The sequence below is a fragment of the Cryptotermes secundus genome, unplaced genomic scaffold, assembly GCF_002891405.2.
Source record: "Cryptotermes secundus unplaced genomic scaffold, Csec_1.0 scaffold667, whole genome shotgun sequence".
Lineage (NCBI taxonomy): Eukaryota > Metazoa > Arthropoda > Insecta > Blattodea > Kalotermitidae > Cryptotermes > Cryptotermes secundus.
The window spans coordinates 626,941-653,851 of NW_019721771.1; the positions used below are offsets into that span (position 1 = coordinate 626,941).

Here is a 26,911-nt window from a genome sequence, read left to right on the forward strand (position 1 = left end):
CTGCACATTTGCTCGACTTCCAACAGTGTCAATTTCCAATTCAGTGTCTTCAAATCCTACAACATTCAAAGTATCTTCCAACTGAAATCCATCGCGATCACGAACGAAGTTATGCAATACACGGCAGCCTTTAACAATGTCATCTTGAAAATCAACACTCGTCTCCAATGCTCGGGGAAATTTGTTACAGAGTATTACAGGCTAATGTCAATAAAATCCGTGTTCGCAGCATGAAGCCTCCCCAAAGACTGACTTGGCAATACGTGGAAGACGTGGAATATAGCGCTCGTGTGGCAACCTGCTTCACGTCCGCGGATTTCGACGGAAGAGCCGCGTCCGCTGTTTTCAGCGCTCGTGTGACATTAGCCAGTGCTCTTTGCTTGTTTTAAATATTTCACGTTCGCCTCTTTTGTTGACAGTTTTGAGTAGCTGCAAAGGTTGTGATGAAATATACAGTTGGATCTGAGGTCATCATGCCTGTGTTTTGAATTGTAACGCCGTGTATTTCGGAGAAAGTTAGTAGTTTCGGATTAACATACCGCCTCCAACTTCAGGGCTGAAAACAAACCAAGCAACGAACAGAATCATGTGGCAAGCTAAGTTGCTTCTACCTTTGTTTATTCTTTGGCCTTGAAAATGTACGCGATGTTACTCCTAAACGTCGGATTTTGTCCAAACTGCGCGGAGTTGCAAACTGAAGAGTGCCCATGTTCGTATTCATCACCGTGAGAACTTCAAATCCTACAGAATAGTATTTTATCCAGAAATGTAAGGATTGAACAGATTCATTTTGAAGATTTAATTTTCTAATTCTACGGGATCTCAGTCAACTATATAATATACGATACGTTATTGGGAATAATAAACCTCACCAGTAATTTTGTTGGAAGTGTATCTTACTGTTGCTAGGCAGTGACCGCAAAATAAGCAGCTATACAATAACCGTTACTAGGTAATGGCTCTGTAAAGAAAGGATATTGTTAGATAATGACTCAAACAGACACGCACGCAACAAAATAGCTTTTGTGAGCTGTGCTTTCTGTGCGGTGCGTGCCGAGATGTTATAAAGAGCACAAGTCTAGTATTACTTAGTTTTGAGACAGTTGCCGGCCAGTAAGGACGTGAACATGGAAGCTGATGAAGCTACGGTGTTGCAAGCAGTTACCAGGCGACAACCGGTGGATATACAGCAGAATAAGAAGAGTTAATGCGTGCTGTAGTGAATTGTAGAGTGTGTGAATTAGCGATAGCGATACAGTTATTTGTAGTTACGATCTGTAAGAGTTCAATAAATCCAATTACTAATCCAAACCCAGTCTACAGTCCTCAAACACGTGACATTACTAATGCAATTGTTAATGGCTTGTATATGTTAACTCCCGCAGAAGGTGACCCGAGGCTTTAATCTCAAATGCATGTACCGTTCTCTAAGGCCTCTGTGCACACAGAACACTTCTGAAGAAGCGCAACTTATTCTGTAACCCGCCGTTATTCGATCCGGGAACGTAAACCGTTACCGCTGTGCTCTTCTGCTCGAAAGCGATATAAGTTTGTATTGAACATTAAACTAACGGTGGATATGGGCCCCTGACGTTCATGGCGTTGAGCATTATAGCTTGAGTTGGTCAGTTAATTAACTCGCGAAGTGAACATAACATAATGTAAGAGAAGACATGATGCCGTTATCTGTTAACTTGTACTGCTACAGAGTGTAAGCTTGAGAGCTTTATTGGTAACCGCAGCAGGAACACCGCTTGGCTCATTAATTGTTACACGTCTTCGGTTAACCGTAAATTGTGTATTCACTCTAGGGGAGAACATAGACTGAAAATATTTCAGGTAAATTTACTGAAGAGAGCATTCGGCTATTAGAAAGAAAAATTGTCGGGAAATATGGAAGAATACAACTGTACAGTGAAGAGATTCAAGAGTTTTACTCTTCGCAAACGTTATCTGTCGCCTCAATCTTGTGCCGAAGTTAAGTCTAAATGGAGGCTTGCCTCCACTCCATCATACGTCTTCGAGGCGTGTGCCTAATGAAGCATAGAGACGTATTTACTTTTAGCTTTTGCCTTACCAGATGTTATTAAGGCCATTAATTGACCGATGTATATAATTCGAGGTGAATGCAGCTCTCATGGGAAAGGTTAATGACAAATCAAATGTTTAACCGAAGAACCCGAAAGGAAGAGACGTAGATGATTCTGTAATATTAAAATGAAATGTAAATATTGTGACCCATTGCCAAGTAATATCTGTGTAAGCAGGCGACAGTTCAACAGCCGTTGCTAGGGAACAGCTATGTGGACACGTCTCTCCGGCAAAGAGAGAACACGCAATAATGGATGATCGTTTTTTGTGAGGTCCGTGCCCGGGGCTACATAACGACATAAAATATAAGAGGCTTAAACTTGGCGGTGGCCAAGCTTACTACCGTTCAAGTGACCGAGCTGTCGTTGTAGCACAGGATACGTAAGATAGGCATGATCTGCTTTGCAAAACTTGGCCTGACAGAGGACTAATGTATAGTGCAGAGGAAGAATGTTCAATAACATGCTATAGTGCAATACGTACCCTTGACAAAAGGCCAGGCCTTAACAGAGCCAGGGGCTCTATTAAAAAAAAATCTCTGGTCGCGAGTCTCTAGGGGCCAGACATCAAGACGAACTGATTGACGGTAAACCGCTAGTCGTAAAATAACTTTGACTTTGACTTTGCCTTTGAACAGTTGAGAGTTGCAGTTGTGAGAAGTGGGAAGCTGGTAGCTGAGGCCCGGGGACACTTCCGTAAACCAGAGGATGGGGAACGTCCACCATTGAAGCCGCTACTAAGCAGCGGCTGGTGAAGACTCACAAGACATTGTGTGCGCTGTAGTGACAGTGATCTTTGGAGTGGGTAACTCTGCGAGACTCTCATAGTTATTTGTAGTGACGAGTTTAAATAAATCCGATTTCCAATCTAAACCTCCTCTATCGTCACTTACCGCGTGGTAATATGTATGGTGTGTGTGAGTGGACGCAATCACATGTCTCAGAATAGAGTCCTGCAGCAGGTTCCTTTCAACAGGGCAATAAGGCTTCCTGTTCCATAAGAGGCTGCTAAGTTCTTGTGCGGCTGAGACACTGTCAGCTGGTCGAATAGATCTGCCGCACTCCATCAGGCTGCTTCATGTGGACCTACGGATTTCCCCTGCAACCTGTGCCACCCGCAGAGCTCTTACTCATGCATAAAGCCCGCACGTGGTGTGCATGAATACACTGTCCTGTACATAAGCGAAGGTTTCGTGTCCTACAAGTTGTAAGTTAACTTCTAGTCGTTCAGGGTCTGAGATGACGCACGTTTATCCTAAACTAACTTCATGAAGCTGAGCCCTTCTTGAGAAGTCGCCTGTTGTACAGCTACTCAAGATCTCCCCGGCATTTTATTGAAACCAAAGGTTCATTACCATGTTCACAACAGCCCTCCACTAGTTCCTATCCCGAGCCAGATCTATGCAGTCCCTACCACATCATATTAAAGACCCACGTCCATTTTTCTTAACTCAGGTCGTTTATACGAAGAATTCGTTCAGGTCCCCACGCCCAAACCTCCAGGTGGAGGATTACACCTTGTAGGCTCTCCGCGACTGCTCTTTCCATATATTCGCAGCAGCGCTCCATATCTTGGAGACCGTCTCCTCCATCCGCAGCCTGAGGACGCGCCATGCCGTGGTGACAAGGTGTAACCGTCCAGTCCTTACGTTGGGCTCCACCTCTTCTTTCTGTAACCGTCCTTACCTTACCTCACCTCACCTTCACTTCCCCCTTGTTGGTTGGTTAGTCACTCGTTGTTCGTCGCTCCTCTCCTTCTTTCTTCTTCTTCTTAGGTTGGGCGCCAGTAAGCTCAGGTGGTGTCGGCTTAGAATAGTCTTAGATTTAATTCGGAAAGGGGGTAAAGGTGATAGTCAACTAGTTCAGCTGTGAGTAGAGCTGGGATCCTTCTGAGAGCGTTTGCTAGGGCCTCGCTTAGGAGGGGGAGGGACGTAGTTGGTTCAATGCTACTTTACACTTAAAACACTGTGACCATTTATTGAGATCAGCACTTCCCTTCACCTGATGGCACACACAGTCAATACAAAGGATGCTTATACGTAGGTCCTTGTCTAGCACAGTCCTGGTATAACGGATGTTATTTTCACAATTTACACTTTCTTTAGCACTCTGAATTTGGTTATACAGAACAGCGAAAAACACAGATTTTGTTTCCGAATTATTTACGAGTAGCAGGCACTTGCGACTGTTTGGCAACTGTTTGTCAACTAACTTGTGACTCTTTGTCTGAAAACACTGAGGTCCCCTGGACGTCAGTTCCTCTGCTAAGTCACCCCCCTTCATTCCACTGATTGGGTAATTCTGAGAACTGGGGTTCACACAATTTCTGGATCTCCAATTAGCTAGCTGCAATTTGGGCTTTGAACCTTAAAGTCCTAACATCGTTTTTGACAGTACACTGACAGATAACCTGCTTGGCGTGGGTTTCAAAACCGCCTACTTTTAAGTTACGACGTGCAGGACCTGTCAGTGATCGAATTCTCAAAGTTTGCCGCCGTGCTACTCACAAACAAAATTTCTCAGAAAAGCCACAGGGGGTGTTTCCTGTGTAACATCAAGATTTGGAATAAGTCCATTCCTGAAAACAAGAATGTGACTATGTCCCACTGGCTTTGGTATTACTTGTTACCTGCACTTAATTTTTGTTACTGATTATTCTAATTACACTTAAATTAGTGAGTGACAGTGGAGCGGTTACAGAGGGACCCACCTTATGTAGACACACTTTAGTTTAAATGAGTTATAAACGTAGACACGCCTTTATAACTAATTTGATTTAAAGCTTTTCAGTTGTTTAACTTCTAGATTTATGTAGAAATTAAATGTAATTGTTTTTTTGGAAAGGATCTACTTGTAGGTAGCCCACTGTATCATGAAACACTGACACCAACAAGTACCGAACCGTTCCCCGTGATTTGTCTCTTTCTTCCTCTACTGACCTCACTAAAACGTTCGTTCTTCAATGCCTTGCTCTTCTTATAGCATTGAAATGAAAGAAGCTGTAACTGTGGCGGCCCGGGTTCGTTCCCGGGTCTGGTCAAGTGGGATTTGTGGTGGACAAAGTGGCGCTGGGCAGGTTTTCTCCGAGTACTTCGGTTTCCCCTGCCAGTCTTCATTCCACCAATTGCTCCACAATCACCCTCACTTATCATCTGGGGCTGGTACAATAGGCCAGAAGTGGCCGCAGTACAAGGGACTTAATCCCACCCCACTTGCAATAAAAAAAAAGAAGCTGTAAAACATAATCCTAGTTAAATATTTCTGGTGCTAGGCTTCATGAATATGGCGTTTTTAATATTTTGTCTCACTCTATATAGCGACAACCAAGGGCAGGAGTTCGAGTCCCGGGGGGAGGGTAAGAATTTTCGTCAAGACCGGCTCTGGGGCCGCCCAGCCTCCTGTCCAATGGGTACCGGGTGATCTCTCCCCGGGGGGTAAAGAGGACGGGACGTGAAGCTCACCACTGACCGCCAACTAGTGCCGAGGTCAAGGAAACGTGGATCTATACATCCACTCCCCCATACGCCTTCATGGCATAGTGCCTAATTAGTTGAGCAATGGGACACCTTTAACTTTTTAATTTTTTATTTTAACTCTCGCAGATGGTTTTTGCTGTGCGTGATTTATATACCCTATCTATTTTTGGTGCAAGTGTCCGGATGTAGGAACTAGCTCTATCGGTTGTATCCCACGGAGTAGGTTTTAGCTGTTGATGGAGACAGAATCCAGTCTCTGAAACGTGTTTTAAATGCAAACAATACGATGCATAATGTCCAAGAAACGTAATAACATTTGCGATAAAATTATCAGTTTTGTGCAAAATAAACTACACAGTTGGTTGAGTCACTAAGCTACAAGCCGAGAGACCATGGGTTCGATTCGCTATGAGAGCGTTGCATTTTTCAATTGACACAATCCTTCCAGCTGCGCTTTGGCCCTGGGGACGAATCAGCCTCTAACAGAAATTAGTACCAGAAATCTTCCTGGGACATAAAGGGCTGTCGGCGAGTAAGGCTGACAACCTCACCGCCATGTGTTAGCCGATTGTCTATAAAATTTGGGAGCCTCAACATCTGACAACCCTCTTAGCCTCCACAGCCTCTTACAGGGATAGCGTTACCGTTTTTTTAATTTTTTAAGCTGAATGTCTCTATTTAAAATGGCGGGAATTCGAGACTGAACTTCTAAACAGGGTTGCACACCAGGACACTTCTATAAGTGGCGCGTTTCTGAAATGTTTAATGCGCATAGCTTTTGAGACTGGCGTTTCTAATCTGGTTGCTTAACGTTAAATTCACGATTTACGATGGAACTACACCTTTAAATAAATATCTAATTCGTACGACAGGGAATTTATCTGAAATTGCTTGCTATTCTGAGTTACAGCTGATTCTCAGCCACTTTCCTTACGGTTCTGGCACCAGAGCCAGTGGATGCCACAAGAATTGGTTCCTGTCTTTCATCCTCGAACTACTGGTTAAGGAAATTGGGCCAAAATTTAAATACCAATAAGAAGAAGCAACTGAAGATGTTGTCACATATATCAGTGTGACTACAGATGGGGTTTGGATTGGTAATTTGATTTATTGAATACCCTCAGAACGTAACTACAAACAACTACGTCAGTCTCACTGAGTTACACTGCTCAAAAATCACTGTAAGTACAGCACACACAAACTCTTCTCATTTTTTCCTAGCCGTTTCTCGGCAGCGGTTTTCAGCGGCGGACGTTCCCCTTCCTCTTGGTTTCCGAAATATCCCTATACCTCAGCTACCAGCTTCTAACAGTTACAGCTCACTGCTCACATGTTTGAGCACGTTACATTAAATTTTCCTTGCTCTAACCGTTGCAATATAACATCACTTTACAGAGTTATTATAAATGCTGTTTGGGTTGGTAATCGGATTTATTGAACACCTTAACACACAACTCGTGACTACACTTTAGAAATCACTATCACGCACAGACTAGTGTTTTATTCTGTTAAAATATCCACTAGCCGTTGCTCGGTACCAGCTTCAACAGCAGATGTTCCTCTTCATGTGGGTTCCCGAACTAACTCCGGCCTCACTTCCAGCTTCCAACAGCAACAGCTCACAAGGACTGAACCTCAGGAGTTCTCTAACTCACTCACTCACTCACTCACTCACTCACTCACTCACTCACTCACTCACTCCAGTCCACTGACTCAATTGACTCACTAACTGTCCTTTTTAAAACATCTCGGCAATTACCGCCCAGAAAGAAACCATTCCTTTTTTGCTGTTTACGGGCCGTTGACTAGTTGTTTGTTTCACGGTCGTTGCCTAACAATGGATCTACATGCCTCAATACATAAGTGACATGAGTAGAACATGGAGATATCGAGGGCTGTCGTTGTTTCAATTTATTATTGAGTATGATATGTATAACGCAAACATCAGTGCTTGAAACCTGGAGTCTGAAGGTTAACGCCATGAAAACGCACTTCAGCTGTCAGGCCACCGAAATGAATTGTTATGGGCCTCCCTTAGATAAAATTGTTCTTGCTATACAGCCCCTTTGAACGACTTGGAGTCACTTCCTTACTGACAGGCTTAAGTCGGGCGGAGGTTTAAAGGTTAGGGACTGACCATAATTTATAGTGTGATTTTCTGGTTTATGACAACTTATACAAATCTTCCTTGAAGATAGAGGCAGCAGATTCGTCCTAAACATTGATAAATGCCTACTACAAGATGTCATAACGCATAAGACCATAATCCTATCTCCTACCGCTGTAATTATAGCATATGGATATGGTTGAAATCTGCAACGTTAATTGTGACGTCACTTGGCCAGTAACAGTAAATGATGACATTTCATGCAATATGGTGGCACTGAAACCATGTCAGAAGAAATTTCAAATTATTTTTTGAAATATGATTATGGAAGAAGCCGTGAGAGCTCAGGCGGTACAGCGTCGAGCTACGAGCTGACGGCTGTGGTTCGATTCCCAAAAGGGGAAAGACTTTTCTCTTCTCCATAGCATCCATACAATTTCTGGGACTCACACAGCCTCCTATCCGTTGGGTTCGAGGACGATTTTTCTCTCGGAGTAAAACAGCAGGGACGTGGAACTAACCACTCACCTTCGTCTAGTAACAATTTTAAGAATGGTGGAGATTTACCTCCACTGTCCCATGCGTCTTCATGGAGTGGTACTTAATTCTTTAATTACTTAATGAAGTGGACAACTTCACCTTAATATAGTTATGGAAATTCCTATACTGGTCCAGTATATTGCGCAAAATAATGCAGCTATATACCTGTTGCTAAGCGTTGACTTCGTAAACGACGGCCGTTGTTAGGTAACACCAGCAGCATGCAGGGAAAAATAGAAGAAGTGTGTTTTGCATGTGGTCCGTGCCGAGAGGTTATAAGCGAGGAACAAGTTTAGAGTTTAGTCAGTTCTGTCTGTGTAGAGAGGACTTGAGCTGGACGCAGTGGAATAGCCATTTTTGGAGCCGTTACCAGGAAATGTCTAGTAACAGACAGAAAACACCAGACGGTGTGCTGTAGTGAACTGTGAAGTGTGGAAATAGTGATAGTGTTATTTGTAGTTATGACCTGTGAGTAAAGTAACTAAGTAAAATAAAGGCACCCCTGCATTACACCGTGGAGGACCATAGGGTTGTGAGATGTTGAGGTTCGCACATTTTCTAGACAATTGGCTCATAGATGGCGGTAAGGTTGTCAGCCTTACTCGCCGGCCGCCCTTTATCACCAAGAATATTCCAAGAACATTCCTGGTACTCATTTCTGTTAGAGGCTGAGTCGACCCCAGGGCCATAGTGCGGTTGGAAGGATTAGGCCAATTTAAAAAATCCACCTCATCGGGATTCGATCCCGCAACCTTCCGGCTTGTGGCATAGTGCCTCAAACAACTACGCTACCTACGCAACCTATCCCCACGGCCGTTAATCTCGGTTTTCTAGCCCGGAGCCGCTACTTTTTCATTCAAGTAGCTCCTCAGTTATCCTCACAAGGCTAAGTGGACCCCGTTCCGTACTTACCACTTCTCAGAAAATCTTGTAGCACCGGGAATCGAACCCGGGACCTCTGGATCTGTAGGCAGGAACTCTGACCACTAGACCACAGAGTAAAACAATTTTACCAAACGCAGCTTTGTAGATTCATAATATGCAAGGGAATAGTTGTATCGAGTAGTGAGAAATGCCTGCGGTTAGGCATCAGAAGGCTGTCAAAAGAATGTTTTAAATGGAGCGATTTCCATGGAGGAACCCGGCTGTACTCAGGCACGCAGTACCGTTTCAAAAATAAATTAAATTCGTTCCTGGAAAACGATCGGATATCGATCCACGCGGTGGTAACACACGGAAGACCTTCTTCAGCCACAAAGGCACTGTATATAGGCACAAGGCCCTTCGCATGTGTCATGTAGAAACAGAGAAATCACAGTTCCCTCTCTTCAAATATCATGTTAAATGAAACAGAAGGAGCAAGAAGTCTTGTCGAAGAGTACTATCATCTGGTGTATTACGCCTTGTAATCTGTGTGAAGTCAACCGACGTTTCGGAAGAACATACCTCCTGTATTTTCAGGGTCAAATAAATAGCCGAGCAAGGAACCAGGCGTGAAAGTAGGTGACAAGCAAGAGCCTACACACATATAGCTGTTTCGTACGTTTTCATAATCACTTTTTCGCCTCCGTAGAAGGTAAAGCTGGCTGTGTCCTAAATTAATTAAGCATTATGTCATGAAGACATATGGTGAAGTGGAGGTATAGCTCCACCATCTTTGACCTCGGCACTAAATTGACTTGAGTGACCAGCTTCACGCACCGGCCGCTTTACTCTCGAGAAACAGCCGCCGGTTCCCATTGGATATGAGGTTGGGTGGAATCCAGAGCCCGTCTGGACATTATGGAGAAAAGAAAAATTTTGCTCCTGCCACGAATCGAATTCTGGCCGTCCAGTCCTTGCTCTTCGCTATACCGACTGCGCTATCCCGGCTCTTCTGTAAGTTCTAATACTGTTTTGATGTAGATATGTGAAGTTTAATAGAAAAGATGGTTTGCAATTTATTATTTATGCATGCTGTTCGTGGGAGATGGGGTTAAACATCGATCTCGGCTGAAAATGAATAATGGAGAAAGGAGGTGTTAATAGTACGAAAACTATTCAGTAAATATGTCACGAATGAAAGTGAAACAGCTGTAATTTATGTAACAGGCTTTCTGTATGTATCACTAGGTAGCAGCACAGTCTAGGTGGCAGACGTGTATGTGCATAGACTTTAAAGGATTCTGACGGTGGTGTATGCTGTACAGAACTGTAAGGTTTCTTATGCTGGACTATATTCATCGTCTGATATATATGACAGAAAACCACAACGTTTCTCTCCGTCCTCAGGTGGATGGGCTAGTCTCAGTCACTGGACGACAGGTCCAGTGATTGAGACTAGCTCATTCTAACGGGCCCAACTGAGTAGGTCTATCTTGCACCATCTACCTGAGGACGGAGACAGATCCAGTCTCCGAAACGTTGTGGTTTTCTGTCATATATACAAGACGATGGATAGAGTCCAAAATAAGAAACCTTACAGTTCTGTGTATGTGCATGTTCAGAGGTTGGTTTCAGTAGTCAAAATAGCGACCGTGCTTGAGGTGCGTATACTAGCAAAGAGATGCTTTCTCTTATGCGTTTTCTTGGCAAAAGGACTTCATACAAAGGATATTAATAAAGAAATGTTCCTGTTTACGGTCAGAATTTCTTGTCTCGTAAAGCGGATAGCAGCTGAGTCGGAAAATTCTCTCAGGAACTTCCGAAAGTCGCAGGTGATGCCCGACCAGATGCGGAAGTGGCTGAGGCCACAATTAAGGACTTCTATGCTGCTTGTTTTCACGCACTGGTAAAGCGAAGTAACAAGTGTATCAATGTTGGTGGAGGATATGTCGAGAAATAAATATTTGTTTCCAGCTTCCAGTATCACATGTTTTAAGTTTTACATACATTTATGACTTGTTTACTGACACTCCCTCAATTTTCAGCTGGTGTCTCACTGATTATTATAAAACCAGATTTGCTTAATGTGTAACCATCCAGCGAAGTGCGCACTTAAAGTTATGGGCCGCTGATGTGATAGCGCGCTGCCTGGCCAGGGCTATCGCATGTCTTAGGAGGCGACCATACATGAGCGTGGAGCAGTGGTAGAATTATGAGTGCCAAGATAGATCCTAAGAAACTCGAAGAAGGAAAAGCTCCCATGCGAATTCCTCTGTCTCGAATCTCACCCATGAATCCTTCAGAGACTGAAGGCCGTCTGTCTGACCGTCTAAGCCGTGGCACGGCCCTGCTTTCGCCATGTTATATTTTAGGATAATTGTGCCAACTGAAATGGCGGCCTCATCTGTCTGCTTACATCTCGTCCATGTGTCAACTTGGATATGACTAAAATGACATTTAATGTCGGTTTAGCATCTGCTGAGGTAATTGGTTTAATTAGTACGGTAGTTAAAGTTTCTTTAACTGCTGGTTATTACACACACACACACACACACACACACACACACAAGGACAAATGGTTCTGGTGAAATGACGTGGCAGGAGAATGGAAATGCTAGCGGTAGCGCTTCTAGTTAATCTATAAGCAAATGGTGAGTGATGACAGGGGCTGGATTTTCTTATTCTTCTTCTCCATCCAGTATTATATCTCATGGGCTATTTTCGGCTCCTCAAGTTTGATCTTGCGCCATGTTTTTGATGAATTGTACTTCCCTGAAGTTTATAGTCAACCACATACTCGTATCTGGGAATTCTATTTCCAGTCTTTCATAGTGCATGGCTTTTCTTTCAGTTCTCTCTCTGTTTCTTAAGTGTCATTCAAATTTTCCGCATGTTGTTTGTTTCTAATATCATGGTATATGGCTGGATCGTAAAAATATTTCTGCAGTAAACACACTATTACATTCATATCTACAGATCAGCGGAAAATGACGTAAAGATAGCTAAGACATACTTCGAAAATGTGGCACAGTTCAGATTTTTGGGAACGACGATAACAAATCAAAACCTGATTGAGGAGGAAATTAAGAGGAGATTGAACTCGGGTAATGCTTGCTACCATTGACTCCAGAACTTTTCGTCTTCTCTGATGTCTAAAGGCATAAAAATTAGAATATAGAAAACGATAATTTTGCTTGTTTTTCTGTATGGGTGTGAAATTTGGTCTGTCATTAAGGGAGGAACATAGACTGAGGGTGTCTGAGAACAGGGTGTTGAGGAGAATATTTGGACCGAAGAGGGATGAAGTGACCCGAGGTTGGAGAAAACCGCGTAACAAGGAGCTTCATAACTTGTACTCTTCGCCGTATATAATTAGAATGATGAAATCAAGGCCTGACTCACTGACTGACCGACCGACCGACCGTCAGTCGCAATGCGACTTTGACTTTGACAGAAAGCATATTACATCTTTGTTACGAAGACAGGCGCTTAATGCTGTTTAAGGAAACCGTCGCTGTGTATTGTGAGATTCAAATGGAACACACAGATACATTCTGTGATCGCAATGGAGAGTTTTATTATGTTAAAGCAGGTGAGACATGTAGTAACCATTAGGCTTTAAAGGGCTAATCCAAATATCTGCTGTTACACCTCTGAGACTACTGGGCAATGGCCAACGGGAAAGGAAATATTTCACGCGGAATTATCATTTTTGAAAGTGATGCTTCTTTCCCCTTTGCCATAGGAATCAATTACTCGACAAACGGAGTGGTATATAAATCAAAGTAGCGCTGCAGATTTATACAGACTATAATAGTAACTTCGGGACACGCGGTAGCCATGTTACTAGCCGGAATATCGCCGGTTCAGTTCCCTGTGTGGTCATTGGATTTGTCATTTGACCTAATCCTTCCAGCCACATTATGGCCCCGAGATCAACTTATCCTCTAACAGAAATGAGTTCCAGAAATATTCCTTGGATTTAAGGGCGGCCGGAGCGTAAGGCTGACAACCTCACCGTCTTCTATGAGCCGATTGCCTAGAGAATGTGAGAGCCTCGACGTCTCACAGCCCTATGGGCCTCCACACCTTGTTACAAGGACAGCTTTACCTAACTTACCAGAAACTTCAGCTTGCTGTTTGACCGACTTGCCGGTGGGGAAGAGGGATTTGAACTCCACTGGACTAGCTGAAGCAATTTAATTAATGGAATCCTGCAGCCTTAACTTCCGACGCTGCTGGTTGGAGTGTGATGTAATGGCTCGTAAACGGTGACGTGAATTGCGCATTGCTGTAAATGGAGAAGAAAAGATTTGTAGGCATTTTAGAGAAGCCTGTGTGTTTCCTTAGGGGGAAATCCCAGGGCTTGCAAGCAGCAAGTAAATTTGAACGCAAGGCTTTCTGAACACACACAACTCAACATGTAGCTTTCTCTACTCACGTTATATCGAATTAAGTAGCCAACAGCGCGGAGCAAACAAATGTAACTCTATGGGGAAGTATTCGAGAGGTGCTCGTTTCGTACCTCGTGCGGGATACCGTCTGTCCTGCCGGTGTGTGCTGGTCCCTCCATCCTATGATCTCCCAATGTTTCGTCTTCTTTTTGGGGTTGTCTGTTACAATTTTCTTCTGGATCCGTTTCTCTCATCAGTTCGGCGTCTCTTCTTTTGTAGAACCTGAGTGTCTATGTTTTTATAAGAACCGGTTACCAGGCCACTGTTAACCCCCTGTCCTGGAGGACCGGGCTTAATCGCCGTTGTCGTCCCCTAGATGAGATGTCTTCCAGAACTTAGAGCACGCGTATTCTCGTTGTGGGTTATTCTTCACTTCCCCTACTTCTTTGACCAGTCAGCAACTAGTGCTCGCCAATATGGCTGTCTGAGTCTTTGGTCCCTACCGAGGCGCTAGCCTCTCCGGGCAAATTCCGAGTTGGTACATCGGGAAGGCCATAAAACCTTCCTTCCAACTCCCTTCCAGGTCTTCACCAAATCTGACGCTGTACAGCGCCTCGATATTAACAACATCTTATAACTAAAAAAAAAAAAAAAAATGCGTGAAGCAATCTTGTTTAGGGGGCTAAAACGATGAAGGAACTCCCCAAGTTTTATCTTCTTAGTGTTGATTACAGTGTTGCCACGAGTCCATCACTGGATCGAATGATGGGCCCGCGTTATTCCAGGGGCCGGGCCCGAATTCAGGCGGTTAGTAGCCGGTTTCCCACAGCTGCGTCCCGGGTTTTATACTAGGTCAGATTATATGGAAATTGTGATGGATAAAATGACACTGCGGGAGGTGTTCCTGAGTGGTTCCCTTTCCCCTGAAAATTCTCGTCCCACTAACCCATAACACCAGAGCTATGTAGTCTCCATACTGACAGTATCGTTAAATAATAAGAAATAGCTTAGTCAATTGAACATCGAAATATTTTAGGTCTACTTTAATATTATCCTGATTAATACCGGCATCTCTTGTAGCTTTTCCACAAATTTATTTTACGCATTAACCTATCTTCCCATGTGTTCTACATGTCACGCCCATCTTATCATGTTTCGTGACAAATAATTCTTTATGAATAGTGTTAAGATAAATAATAATAATTTCTAAGGTTACGTTTCCCACTAATGCAAACCCCAATATGAATTCAGAGGGAATTCTCATTGCTTATTATGTACCATTTCGCAATACTTAAGGTTCGGCCACACAGAGCGCTACGCTATGTTCGCTACGTACGCTACGTACGCTGCGTACACTCTGCGACGCTGCTAACATAGGGAACATAGAGTACGTAGCGTACGGAAGNCATCTTATCCAGCGATTTGTCTAGCCCGATGTTTAATGTAAGTACCCACGAATAGCATCCACCTACAGTCAATCGTAAAACGGTGTAAAACACTTCATATGTTTAAAACAAAATATAATTTCTGACAGAATATACACAATACACTGAAACAAAAGATGGTTCGATATCTCATAACCTACCATGCAATATACTGTAATAATCCTCGGTATTTCTTTGCTATGGTAACCCAAACTTGCGTAATTTCAGAGCTTCTTTGTCGTTACATTACGTATTTTACAGTGTCTCAGGAGGGAAGGCCAATATTCTGGGAGGTCGTAGTATCTGTCATTCTAAGCGAAAAATGTATGTTTATGTACACGTGTCCTATTCCGAACGGTTTCCGAGATAGAGTTATTTCACTGTACAGTTCACTGTACACTGTACAGACGAAAAACGCGCCATGTCCTCACACGAGTTGCACCGAGATAGAGCTGTTTCACTGTACAGTACACTGTACACTGTACAGACGAGCAACACGCCATGTCTTCACACGAGTTGCACCGAGATAGAGCTGTTTCAGTGTACAGTACACTGTACACTGTACAGACGAGCAACACGCCATGTCTTCACACGAGTTGCACCGAGATAGAGCTGTTTCAGTGTACAGTACACTGTACACTGTACAGACGAGCAACACGCCATGTCTTCACACGAGTTGCACCGAGATAGAGCTGTTTCAGTGTACAGTACANCCAACATTCTACGAAACCGGAAGTCTTATTACCGAGTTCACAGGGCCCCTCCACTGGTACCTATCCTGTTCCAGCTCAGTCCACTCTGTAATATCGACATTATGATTTTAAGTCATATTCCTGTTTTTGTTTTATTGCAATTTTTGGAGGTAATATTCACTTCGTATGGCTGAATATAACAAGGAGGAATGTTTCACCTCACTTAATTTTTCGTACATTTCTTATTGCTTTAATTAGCCTTTTTGGCTTTATAATGAATGTGCCGATGTAACAGGCTATGCACACTCCTAAGGATATTTTCAAAGTGAGATTTATAATTTTAAATTATGGATGCGGAAAAAGCCGGAAGGTTTTCCTCGTATTATTAGATCCCATCCCATCACGGACCTTGCTTCCATGATGAGTTTATTAAAAACTCTGCCTTCCGTAATTTAGGGATTTATTTTGCACAGGATGTATTCAGTTTTTAAACAACTTACTTATGAGAGTTCACCAAGTTCGCATCATGGGATTGGATCAAAATCTCATTCAGCGTCCTCTCAACAGGTTTCGTAAATTTTAGCTTCATGTCCTGTTGAAAACAAGCGCGTCCGTCAGTTGGTAAAAATAAGAATATTATCTGGCCTTTTAATGGGAATTGTATTGACATTTTCTAAGGTTTCAAAGTACGAGCTTTTGTGTAGGAGAAGTCGAAATGAAAACATTTTGGTGATCAGCTGAATACACTGTAAGACTTAAGTCATTTTACTGCATTGGGCGTAATCCATTTTCATGCCTGAATGAGGCTTAAACCTGCAAATAGTTTTCTGTGGACTGAAATAATGTACGTGTAGAATAAGCCTACTTTCATTCCAGTCCGATAATGCAGCACTCTACCCTTCGTTGTGTGATTTTTAAATTATAAATCCCCAAGCTATGGTGACTGATGTTTTCTTCTCTCTATTCTTATTGCGTGTAAAAGCTATCCTTGTAACTGGCCCTGGAGGTCCATAGGGTTGTGAGACGTCGAGGCATACTTGCTAGAAAATCGGCTCACAGAAGGCGGTGAGGTTGTCAGCCAGGCTGTGGAGGCCCATAGGTTTGTCAGACTTAGAGGCTTCTACATTTTCTAGACAGTCGGCTCATAGACGGCGGTGAGGTTTTCAGCCTTAGGCTTCGGCCACCCTCAACCACCAGGAAGATCCCTTGTTCAGTTTTTAAATTCGTATAATTAATTATGCCCAATCGGGGTTTCCTTGGTTATCACAATTCCATCTTATTTTATATTTAATCATATTATTTATAAATATCAACCCACCATCACGAGATTTTGACAAATTTTATTTTTGTTCCCTTTTTAAATTTGTGTTTCGCATTTTAATGTGTCTACCGTATATTAGTGTAACACCCGTTGATAATTCAGAGGGAAATCTCTTCATTTTTTATAAGCTGTTGTGCTAGTAATGCTGTTTCCCGTATTCAAGTCCTACCCGTTTTTATCGAATGATACGCCGAGGCCGACATTCAGTGTCATCTCCCACTAGTAACACGCACAGGTAATCTATCTCAAACCATATCTATCCCGTATGTTACACTTTGTGTGTCCATATCAAATCATAATTAGTTCTCACATAATAGACACGATACACTAAAACGAAATAATCTTCTCTAGCTTCTGACTTACTATATAACATTTATGTTAATGCTTGACAATTCGTTGCTATGGTAATTAGAAGCTCCTTATTGACAATGACAAACCTCAAGCTTATAAAATCTGTTTATGTACATAGGATGTAAGAACCGGTAGCGATGATAGTGGGTGCTGTCAACAGTATCTGTGTTTGTGTTTGTGTTTGTTCCCTGGAAGTGAAAGTTTCGTTGTCAGGACAAAGGAAAGAGAATATAAACCGCAAGTATGAAACTCTTTCGGTCTCGGCTTTACAAGGGACAATATGAAATGAAAGAGCAGAGACATGCTTCGAACTGCGCATGCGGTGCACCAAGTAAGGTAACATCTTTTAAACTGGCAGTGACATATAAACATGATGCAAGGCAGGCACAGTTAAAGCTATCCCTGTAATATGCCGTTGAGGTCCATAAGCTTGTGAGACGTCGAGGTTCCCATATTTTCTCTAGACAATCGGCTCACAGATGGAGGTAAGGTTGCAGCCTTACACGCCGGCCGCACCTTTACCACTAGGAAGATTCCTGGTGCTCATTTTTGTTAGAGGCTCAGTTGATTTCAGAGCCATAGTGCGGCTGGAAGGATTAGGTCTTTTGAAAAATCCAGTGACCTCATCGGGAATCGAAACCGCGATTTTCCGGCTTGTAGTATAGTGCCTCAGCTACTTAATTGCGCCACCGCGTGGTCCAAGATGCAAAAGAGGATTCCTAAAAAATTAGCATATTTTTCTAAACACAAAGCGTAGAAACTTGGAATAAATCATGAGAAGAATAAAGTTATTTGTTTTTATTGTTTACTTGGGTTCAACTTGCGTTGATTGCTGCGCGATTACGCATCAGTTACAGATGTTGCTTGGAGTTTTGATTTGTTTTGGTAGGCCATGTATTTCTGCCCAAATTCTTAATTTTCCTTCTTGTGGAAAATATAAAATATTGTGACGTGTTGAGCCATGGATCACCCCTACCTCCCCAGCGGTACGTGGCGGTAACATAATGCTCGCGTTCTTACGATAATAGGCGAGTTCCCGCCCCACCACACCCCTCCGATGTGACGTCACCGAGGGATATCGCGGTCGCTAGGCAACACGAGTCAACAGCGGCGACGTTACGATAGTAACAGCGGTTACCTCCGCTAGCGTTACATAGCAACACAGCGCCAGGCAACAAGAGTGCCTATTACGTGGCCGTTTTCCCGTATTGTCCGATCGAGGCTACATGAGGCGCAGCGAGGGCTATTCACAGTTCAGAGTTGTACGGCAACAGTTATACCGTGGGTATCGCCGAGTCGAGACGTAGAGTCAGCCAGTCAGTTGTATTCTGGCATTTGGAGTGTAATATTTGTGATACTGCAGATAGCAGTAATCGTCAGATTGTAATATTGAGTGATTGTGAGAGCGGATGTGAAATAAAGTTCGCTATATNATCACAATGGCCGCGCGGTCTACGGCATGAACTGTTTTCGCTCGCTTGAACGCTGGGATCTGGGTTCGAATTCCACCCAAGTCATGGATGTCTGTGTGTGCGTTTATTCTTTTTGTGTTGTCCTGTGAGTAGGTAGCGGCCATGCGATAGGCTGATCCCCCTTCCAAGGGGGACTGTTTATAGAATCAGGAAGCTGAAATGCGGCCAAGGCCCACAAAGGGCTGTAGAGCCACAATAATAATGATACTGTACTGAGCTGTTATAACCCTGTGTTTCACAATTTGTTTCCTTATTGTTTTAGGGTCGTGAACAAGCGTCTTCGTAAAAGGTAAGGAACTCTGCACATTTCATTTCTTTTAACTAAGGGTCTTTGTGTCTGTATCGTATTTTATAATTCCGAGTGTAACTGGCTGAACGTGACGTTCACGAATCAGATTGTTGATATTGTCAGTGCATGAGTGACTATAGACGGGGTTTGTATTGGTCACTCGATTTATTGACCGCTTATACACACACGAATCTTAACTACACTCTACAGATCACTGACACACATAGACTAATGTCCTCAATCTATTACAGTCTCTACTAGCCGTTTCCTTGTAACGGATTTTAACAAAGGAACTATAACATTATCAAATACACACTCCAATTATCACACATAAAGTCTCTTCACCGCCTATCAATTGACTGTGCTTAGTCTGAGTCTTATGCTATGACCAACGTTCAGTCGGCCAGTCTGTCTTGAAATAAAGCACCCATCTGGGGCTTACGGCCAGATATTTATTACTTTCAGACATTTGCAGGATTGTTGATGTAGGCCGCTCTCTCTGACGATAGGACGGATCTGTCCTTTGCAATTGATGCTGGTCCTAATCAGCGCAGTCTTTCTCGGGCTAGTGTCCCGTGGGACTTGCGACCATATTTTACTGTCTCAGATTTGAGACTTCCCTTTTCGTCGCCTTCTACGACTCGCAGGGTCACGGTGGAGGTATTCGACCCCGCCTCCACACGGGATTCCCTTCAATAAGTATAAATCTTTCGCCTTTTACTGACTAAGCTCTAAACCTCGCCTCGCTTATATGTCGGCACGGACCACACAGAAAACTTCATCTGTTGCTGCATTAATGTTTTGTTCATGTCTGTTGTTGCGGGAACATGTTTATCGAGCCGTTGCCTAGTAACAACTCTAGCGTATCTGCGTATCTCGCCGTCGTTGCATAGCAACGGCTCTACACCCTATAATATAATCCTAATGAGAATATTGTTTTGTACAGATTTGAGTGAATTGCGTTAGACATTCTTTGGGAAGGCAACATATTATTAAGACTGCGGGTTTCTGGGTTGTAAGGCCTCGTGTTTCGGATTCAGCCAGACGCTTCGGAGAAATATATCCATCTTCAGTGTCGAAGAATATGTTAAGTAGTAAATCAGCGGTTTCCCACTTGCATCTGCTAGTTTAGTGTTTGGCTTATTCTACGACACTGAAGTTGAACACGATATTTTCTTCCGAAACGTTGGCTGGAAAAGGAAACTAAAGGGCTCTGCAAACATGTAGTTTCTTTTTTTTTTCCGACTCAATCTCTTCTCTTACAACAGCAGCTAGAGGAGATCTCTGCAGATGAGAAAAAAAAAAAGAGGTAGAAAGTCAGCCAATAACATAACTTTGCAGACGAACCTTAAAACGGAAGCCGCCGCCACATACAGCGGACGCCGCCTATTGTAATCACGGATTTTATCACTAGTGTAATGTTATCACTTATATGAATTGCTGGTAAGGCGTTTCTCAGAAAAGACAATAGACAACTTAAAAAAAACATTCTAATTCTTGATTGTAACATTTTCTTTATTCCTTTTTAATGGTATGAAACATTATGAGATTTTCATTCTTGTTGATGATAGTTATCAATTAAGCTGTGCCCCGGAATGATTACTTTAGGCAGCGTCCACTGTATTTGCTTCTGGTTGTTACGAACCAATGACGTGGCGGTGCACAGGACACGCTCTCTTGCATTGCAGACGCGTAACGTTGAAATTTTATGAACCGAGATATTCGAGTCATTAATTTCATTGTTTCCTGGAAAATTCGAGCTGTTGCAGTGATGTCTACACGCTACTCAGCCCCAAAATTGGGACAATTTCGCATTTTCTGAAGTGGTATTAATATGAACCATCGTCAGTGCAAAAAAAAAAATATTCTTGTAACAGGCTCTGGAGGCCCGTAGGAATGTGAGACGTTGAGGCTCCCACATTTTCTAGAGAGTCTGCTCACAGATGGCGGTGAGATTATCAGTCTTAAGCGCCGGCCGTCTTTTACTCCAAGGAAGATTCCTGGTACTCACTTCTGTTAGAAGCTGAGTCGACCCCAGGGCCATAGTGCGGCTGGAAGAATTAGGTCAATTGAAACATCCAATGATTTCATCCAGAATCAAACCCGCTATCGTCCGGCTTGTATCATAGTGTCTCAACCAACTATGCTTACCCGAACATCAGAATATAATCGTTGATAATCGTGCTTTATATTCGTGATATCACGGGTTCAAATCTCGCCCATAAGCAGTATATTCTGGTTGAGGATTAGTCAGTATGAGTAAATTGTAGGATATTTCCATTTCATTAGTCACTAATCCTTTCACAGGTCGCTCTGTAATCGGAGGTATTAAAATCGTCGTTAAATAAGTGAGGAATAACAGCAAGGTTACCTTCGAGAGGCATTGCAGCGCAGTGCATGGCGAAGAAGTGAAGACGCTGGTAAGGAAGCAAAATGAAGAGACACCGAACCGTCTCACAGCCTGGAGAGCATTAGCCTCTCCCCTCGCGTGAGGATATGAGAGACCCGAGCGGTACTATCAAGGGCCAAATATGATGAAAATGCTCTTATGAGAAGCCACATGCCACGTAGCCACGCACACCTCCTATGGGTGACTGAATGGTCGAACCGTGACGTTTGCTTCAAATGTCTACTTTCGTACCGCGATGGGAGGGGGAAACAGATGCGGCTGTGAGGGACTGTAACAGCGTAGTCCCAGTTGTACCCTCCAGGCCGCGCTCGTCTGGATTTATGAGGAACGGAAACTGGAAAGACAGTGTTAAGAAAATGTGCAGGGAGGTAGCAGAAGTGGTGACTCGTTTGACGCGGCTTGGAATAGAAAACGGCAGTACTCAGGACACGGTAGTAGTTTTAATAGTCAAAATGGCGACCGTGCTTATGGTATGTACTACCTAAAAGCAGCGTTCAGTTGTGCTTCTTTTTGTGCACTAAAGGACTGAATGCAAAGGAAATGTTTACTATTGATGTTGGGAAGTGTTTGTCTTCTAAGAGGTTCACAACTGGATCGCAAACGTTTCACTTACGACAAAGAGGTTGAAACGGAGGTCCGGAAATGGCTGAGACTTCTATGCTGCGGGTTTTGAAGCATTGGTAAAGCGTTGGGACAAGTTTATCAGTGTTGGTGGAGGATATATCGAGAAATAAATGTTTCTTTCATGGTTCGAATATAATTTATTTTACATTCTGTATCCATTTGTATACTGTCTCTCCTTCGTACTAACGGACATCAGAGACCAGGAGGAATTGTGATAATGTCATTTGTAAATCGCTTTTGTGTTTATATATTATTATTATTATTATTATTATTATTATTATTATTACTTGGATTGAGAGGACCCGATATGGATCCGTCGGTATAGCTACATGCTGGAGGGCTGGGGTTTGATTCCCGAAAGAGACAACACCACAGCGCCCAGGCCGGTTCTCTGGCTCATGCAGCCTCATATCCAATGCGTATCAGGGGTTCTTTCTTCGGGACTAAAGCGGATGGGACTTGAAGCTGGCAACTCACCTACATTTAGTGGCGAGATTAAGAATTGTGGAGCTATACCTCCGTTGTCCCACACGTCTTCATGGCGAAGTGCTTATTTAATTGAGCACAGGAACAACATTTTTTTTTACTCTTAGTGAATGCAGGGTGCTGAGGAGAACATTTGGGCTTAACTGACAGGAAGCAACAAAAGATTTTAAAATGAGAGATCCCAGTTTTTTTTATTTGTACACCTCACTGTAATATTATTAGTGTGATCAAAATGGAGATAATAATATTAATATGGATGCGACATGTAGGAAGGAAATTTTAGTATGAAAACTTGCAGGAAAGTGATCAAACAGAGCTTACTCAAACGGAAAAGCTTCCAGATACGCTCTGTTCGAATCTCGGCCAGAATAAGGAATATCAAGATGGCGCCCAAGGTACTCCTCACTGTCTGTAGGCATGTGCCGAGATAGTGCCTAAATTAGACATCGACTCTTTGTTTCCACCACCACCACCACCACCACCATCATCATCATCATCATCATCATCAACAACCCCGGCATGGATTAGGCCATACTTGGCCTATTCCGTCCTCTTGAAGAGTGTCTTTGTCCAGCCAATTTAACTTCCTTCCATACTTTTCCAGTTAATTAGTCACTGAGCATCCTGTCATTTGACGATAAACACCGTACAGTCTGATATATAATGCCAGCGTCATTAAATTAAGTAAATATATTTATAGAGTTACGAAACAGAAGAGACTATTCAGAAACGCTGGTGTAGATGGGAGGATAATGTTGTCACGTGCCCGGGGTTCCGTGACGTATAATAACGAGACGTGGGCTGGATGATCCGATTTATTATCACCTGATTCACGCAAGTGCAACTTACAAGCAATACAGTGCTATCGCGAACTTTGCGTTCTCAGTCTTCATTAGTCGTATCTTGGTAACGGAATTAAAACAGTCTCACTGTGACGAAAGCTTCTAATAACACACTAAGTCTTCCCAGGTTGACTTCTAATTCTTCTTCAACTACTGAATTCCAGTGGCTGTCTCCTATCGGCAACTCGCTACAACAAAAAATACAAATTTCGTGGTCTGTAGTCCGCAAGCGAACTATACCGACCGCCGCTTGTCTGCGAAGTTACTGTCAACTTTAGCGGATAGAGGATGTCACGTGGTCAGCGCAATGAATTCCCACGGCCGTTAATTTCGGTTTTCTAGACCCGAGCCGCTACATTTCCTTTTAAGCAACTCCTCAATTATCCTCACGAGGCTGAAGGAATCCCGTCTCAGACCCACTAGTTTTCAGAAAATCTGGTAGCGCCGGGAATCGAACCCGGGATCTCTGGATCTGTAAGCAGGAACTTTGACCACTAGACCACAGAGGCGATCACTCATGAGTCTTATGTCACGAGCGACGGTCAGTCGTCCAGTCTTTCTTGGAATAAAGCACCCATCTGAGGCTTACGACCACATTTGTATTACTGTCGGACAGTTGCGGGTTTATTGATGTGGGGCGCTCTCTCAGACCAGAGAACTCACTACTCGTTGAAACTGTCTCCCATATAAAATCGCAGCACGGACTAAGCAGTATAGAAAACACAGTCCCTAGATTGTTGTAGAGGTGTGTTGCCAGGCAGTTGCCAAGCAGTCTCGGCGTGAACCGAGTAGAAAACATCTAGGCCGATGCCTAGGAATTGTCATATGCGTCACAATGGTGTCACATGTTAGGTGTGTGTGATTATTGACGGCGTATAGATTGGATGATTGCATTTAGTGACATCATACGGAAATGCAGTGCCGCCTTGTGTGCTCTAGGGCAGTGTTCCGCAACCTTTTTCTACTCGCGGCACACCATGAAGTATCCATGACTCAACACGGCACACCAAAATGTTATTCCCCTCAAAAACGCATGATATCGGACAATTAATATAAATACGTAACTTGATCAACTTATTACTATAATATTAGTATTTATTAACATTAACAGAAATCGATTCGTGCTTTTATTAACAATCAGTGAACTTTAATTCACTGTAGAGTGTAGAAAATACACTTCTATTACTATTAAAGTAAATACAGTAATTCTACTCATATCTTCAATGTGATACTTGCGCCTGCGTAGCTGCACACAGGCGACTGATCCGTGGTGGAATCGTTGACAACGCAAGTCTCATTTCTTTATCGATGGATTTGAGCCGCTCCCTCTTCGATGTCTTAATTTCAGTTAACGTCCAGAAGCCCAGTTCACACAAATATGTAGTTGAAAATGGCAGTAACACATTAACTGCCATCTCGGAGATAGCCGGGTATCCACTCCTTATTGCCAACCAAAACGTATCCAAAGGCACTTCGAGAAGTTTTAGTTTCAATGTTCTGTCTGCTTTTAAATCTGCGAGTTCCTCTTGTATATTAATTGGAAGATGTTCTGAATTCGCAACGAATGGATCACGAACCCAGTCGAAATCTTGTACACTCTCTCCAAAATACTTGTTGAATTTCTGCTGCAGCATTTCTAAATGTTCTTTAATTGTGTCCATCGCCACTTTATTGCCGTCAGCAAGTGATCATACAGTTGGGAACATCTCAAACGACCCATCTGTAATTCTCTATATTCACAAATTCAGCTTATTTTCAAATCATTGTATCTTATCCATATTAGAATGTTCTCGTTCCTACCTTGCATCTTTCTGTTCAGCTCATTAAAGTGTACGAAAATATCTGAAAGATATGCCAACTTACATACCCATTCATCATCTGCAAATCAATCCGCGTACTCATGCCCCTCAACAGTGAAAAATGCACGTACCTCCTCATCAAGTTCAAATATTCGCGACTTCTGTATGTAGTAGGAGTGTAGTGTGTTCTGATTCCATTTCCTGACACAAAACAGAAAAAAGCCGCGAATTTAGGGGCCGCGATTTGATGAGGTTCACGACTTTTACTACTTCGTCCAGCACAACTTTCAGAGAAGATGGCAAAGACTTAGTAACAATGGCTTCGAAGTGAATGAGACAATGATCGCATCGTATGTTAGGATTTACTTTGCGTACTTTAGCTACAAATCCTTTAACACGGCCTGTCATTGAAGCGGCCCCGTCTGTATAAACAATAACGCAATCCTTCCATTTTAATTCATTACGTAACACATATTCATTAGTGACACGAAATACTTCTTCACTGTGGCTCACTGGGGAAGTTCTTTGCAAAAAATTTGTTGCAATTACATCTCCATCGATGTATCGAATGTAAGCAACAAGTTGTGCGTGGCCGCTAATATCGGTGGACTGGTCGATCTGAAGCGAGGACTTCTGACTGCTGTTGATTTTCTCCTTCATAATGGCTTCAATATCACTGGACATGTCAATAAAATACAGGGAAGCCCTTGCTAATCCCTGCAATTTTAGGGAAAAGCACGTACACAGAACATGCGGCAAGCATATCAAAGAAGCTGTGTAAATGCGGGAAAAATAAAAATAAATCAGTAATGAAAACTATAATATAACAACCGTGAGCAGATAATTTACGTTTAATTTCTTAGAATACAGCATTACTGTACATAAAAAATCACGGCATGTAATAAAGAATAAACAAGCATCAGCTTATTTAATCAGTGCAGTGGCTGAGAATAAAATACAAGCATATGAAACACGGTAACTGGGATACAATAAAACGAATAAAATTCGACAATTAATTTCTTACAATAGGTAAAAGTTCGCGTCACACCTTTCACCTTGTGACGGCACATCAGTGTGCCGTGGCACACCGGTTGCGGAACACTGCTCTAGGGTACACCGTGCTGCCTCATCCGCCATACTCGCCCGATCTGGCCCCTAGCGACTACGCTCTATTCGATGAAATGAAGGACGTCATGCGGGGTAAGACGGTCACCTCCAACGACGAGCTTCAGGCAATTGTTCAGCAGTGGCGCCGGGATACCCCCAAAGAATGGTTTGCTGTGCAAATACGGAAGCTGCCGGCACGTTGGCAGTGGTGCGTGGACATTGGCGGGGAATATATCTAATATAATCTGTATGTATTTTGTTCCAGTAAATGGTTACTGTGAAGAAAAAACATTTAGTGTCAATCATTTTTGCACACCCCTAGTAATTACAGCACCACCGCTGATCTCCACACTTTACAGTTCACGACAGCACGCACTAAGCCTTTCCCAGCCTGCTGTGCCTAACCAGCCGTTCCCCTACAACGGCTTCTAACAATGGAGATTCTTCAGCTTCCCCTCCCCCTTCAGATCACGCTGCAGAGCTCTCGTCAGTCCCAACTAGCAACTATCAACTCCGGGACTCTCAATCGAATTCTCTACTGCAACTGCCAACTGTTTCTCACTTATCTGTCATCTCAAGAGACTCAATTATTTTCGGCTGCCTATTCTCAACTAACTCTCGGT

The 26,911-nt window shown here is 43.1% G+C and overlaps 1 protein-coding gene across 1 annotated transcript in view; it reads left to right on the forward strand.

Moving 5' to 3' along the window:
- LOC111875763 (connectin) overlaps window positions 1–26,911 on the forward strand; it is a 641,807-nt gene that overhangs the window by 92,958 nt on the left and 521,938 nt on the right. The window contains exon 2 of the mRNA XM_023872260.2: window positions 18,994–19,020. The gene's annotated coding sequence lies outside the window, so the exon portion shown is untranslated. The remainder of the gene's footprint in view (window positions 1–18,993; window positions 19,021–26,911) is intronic.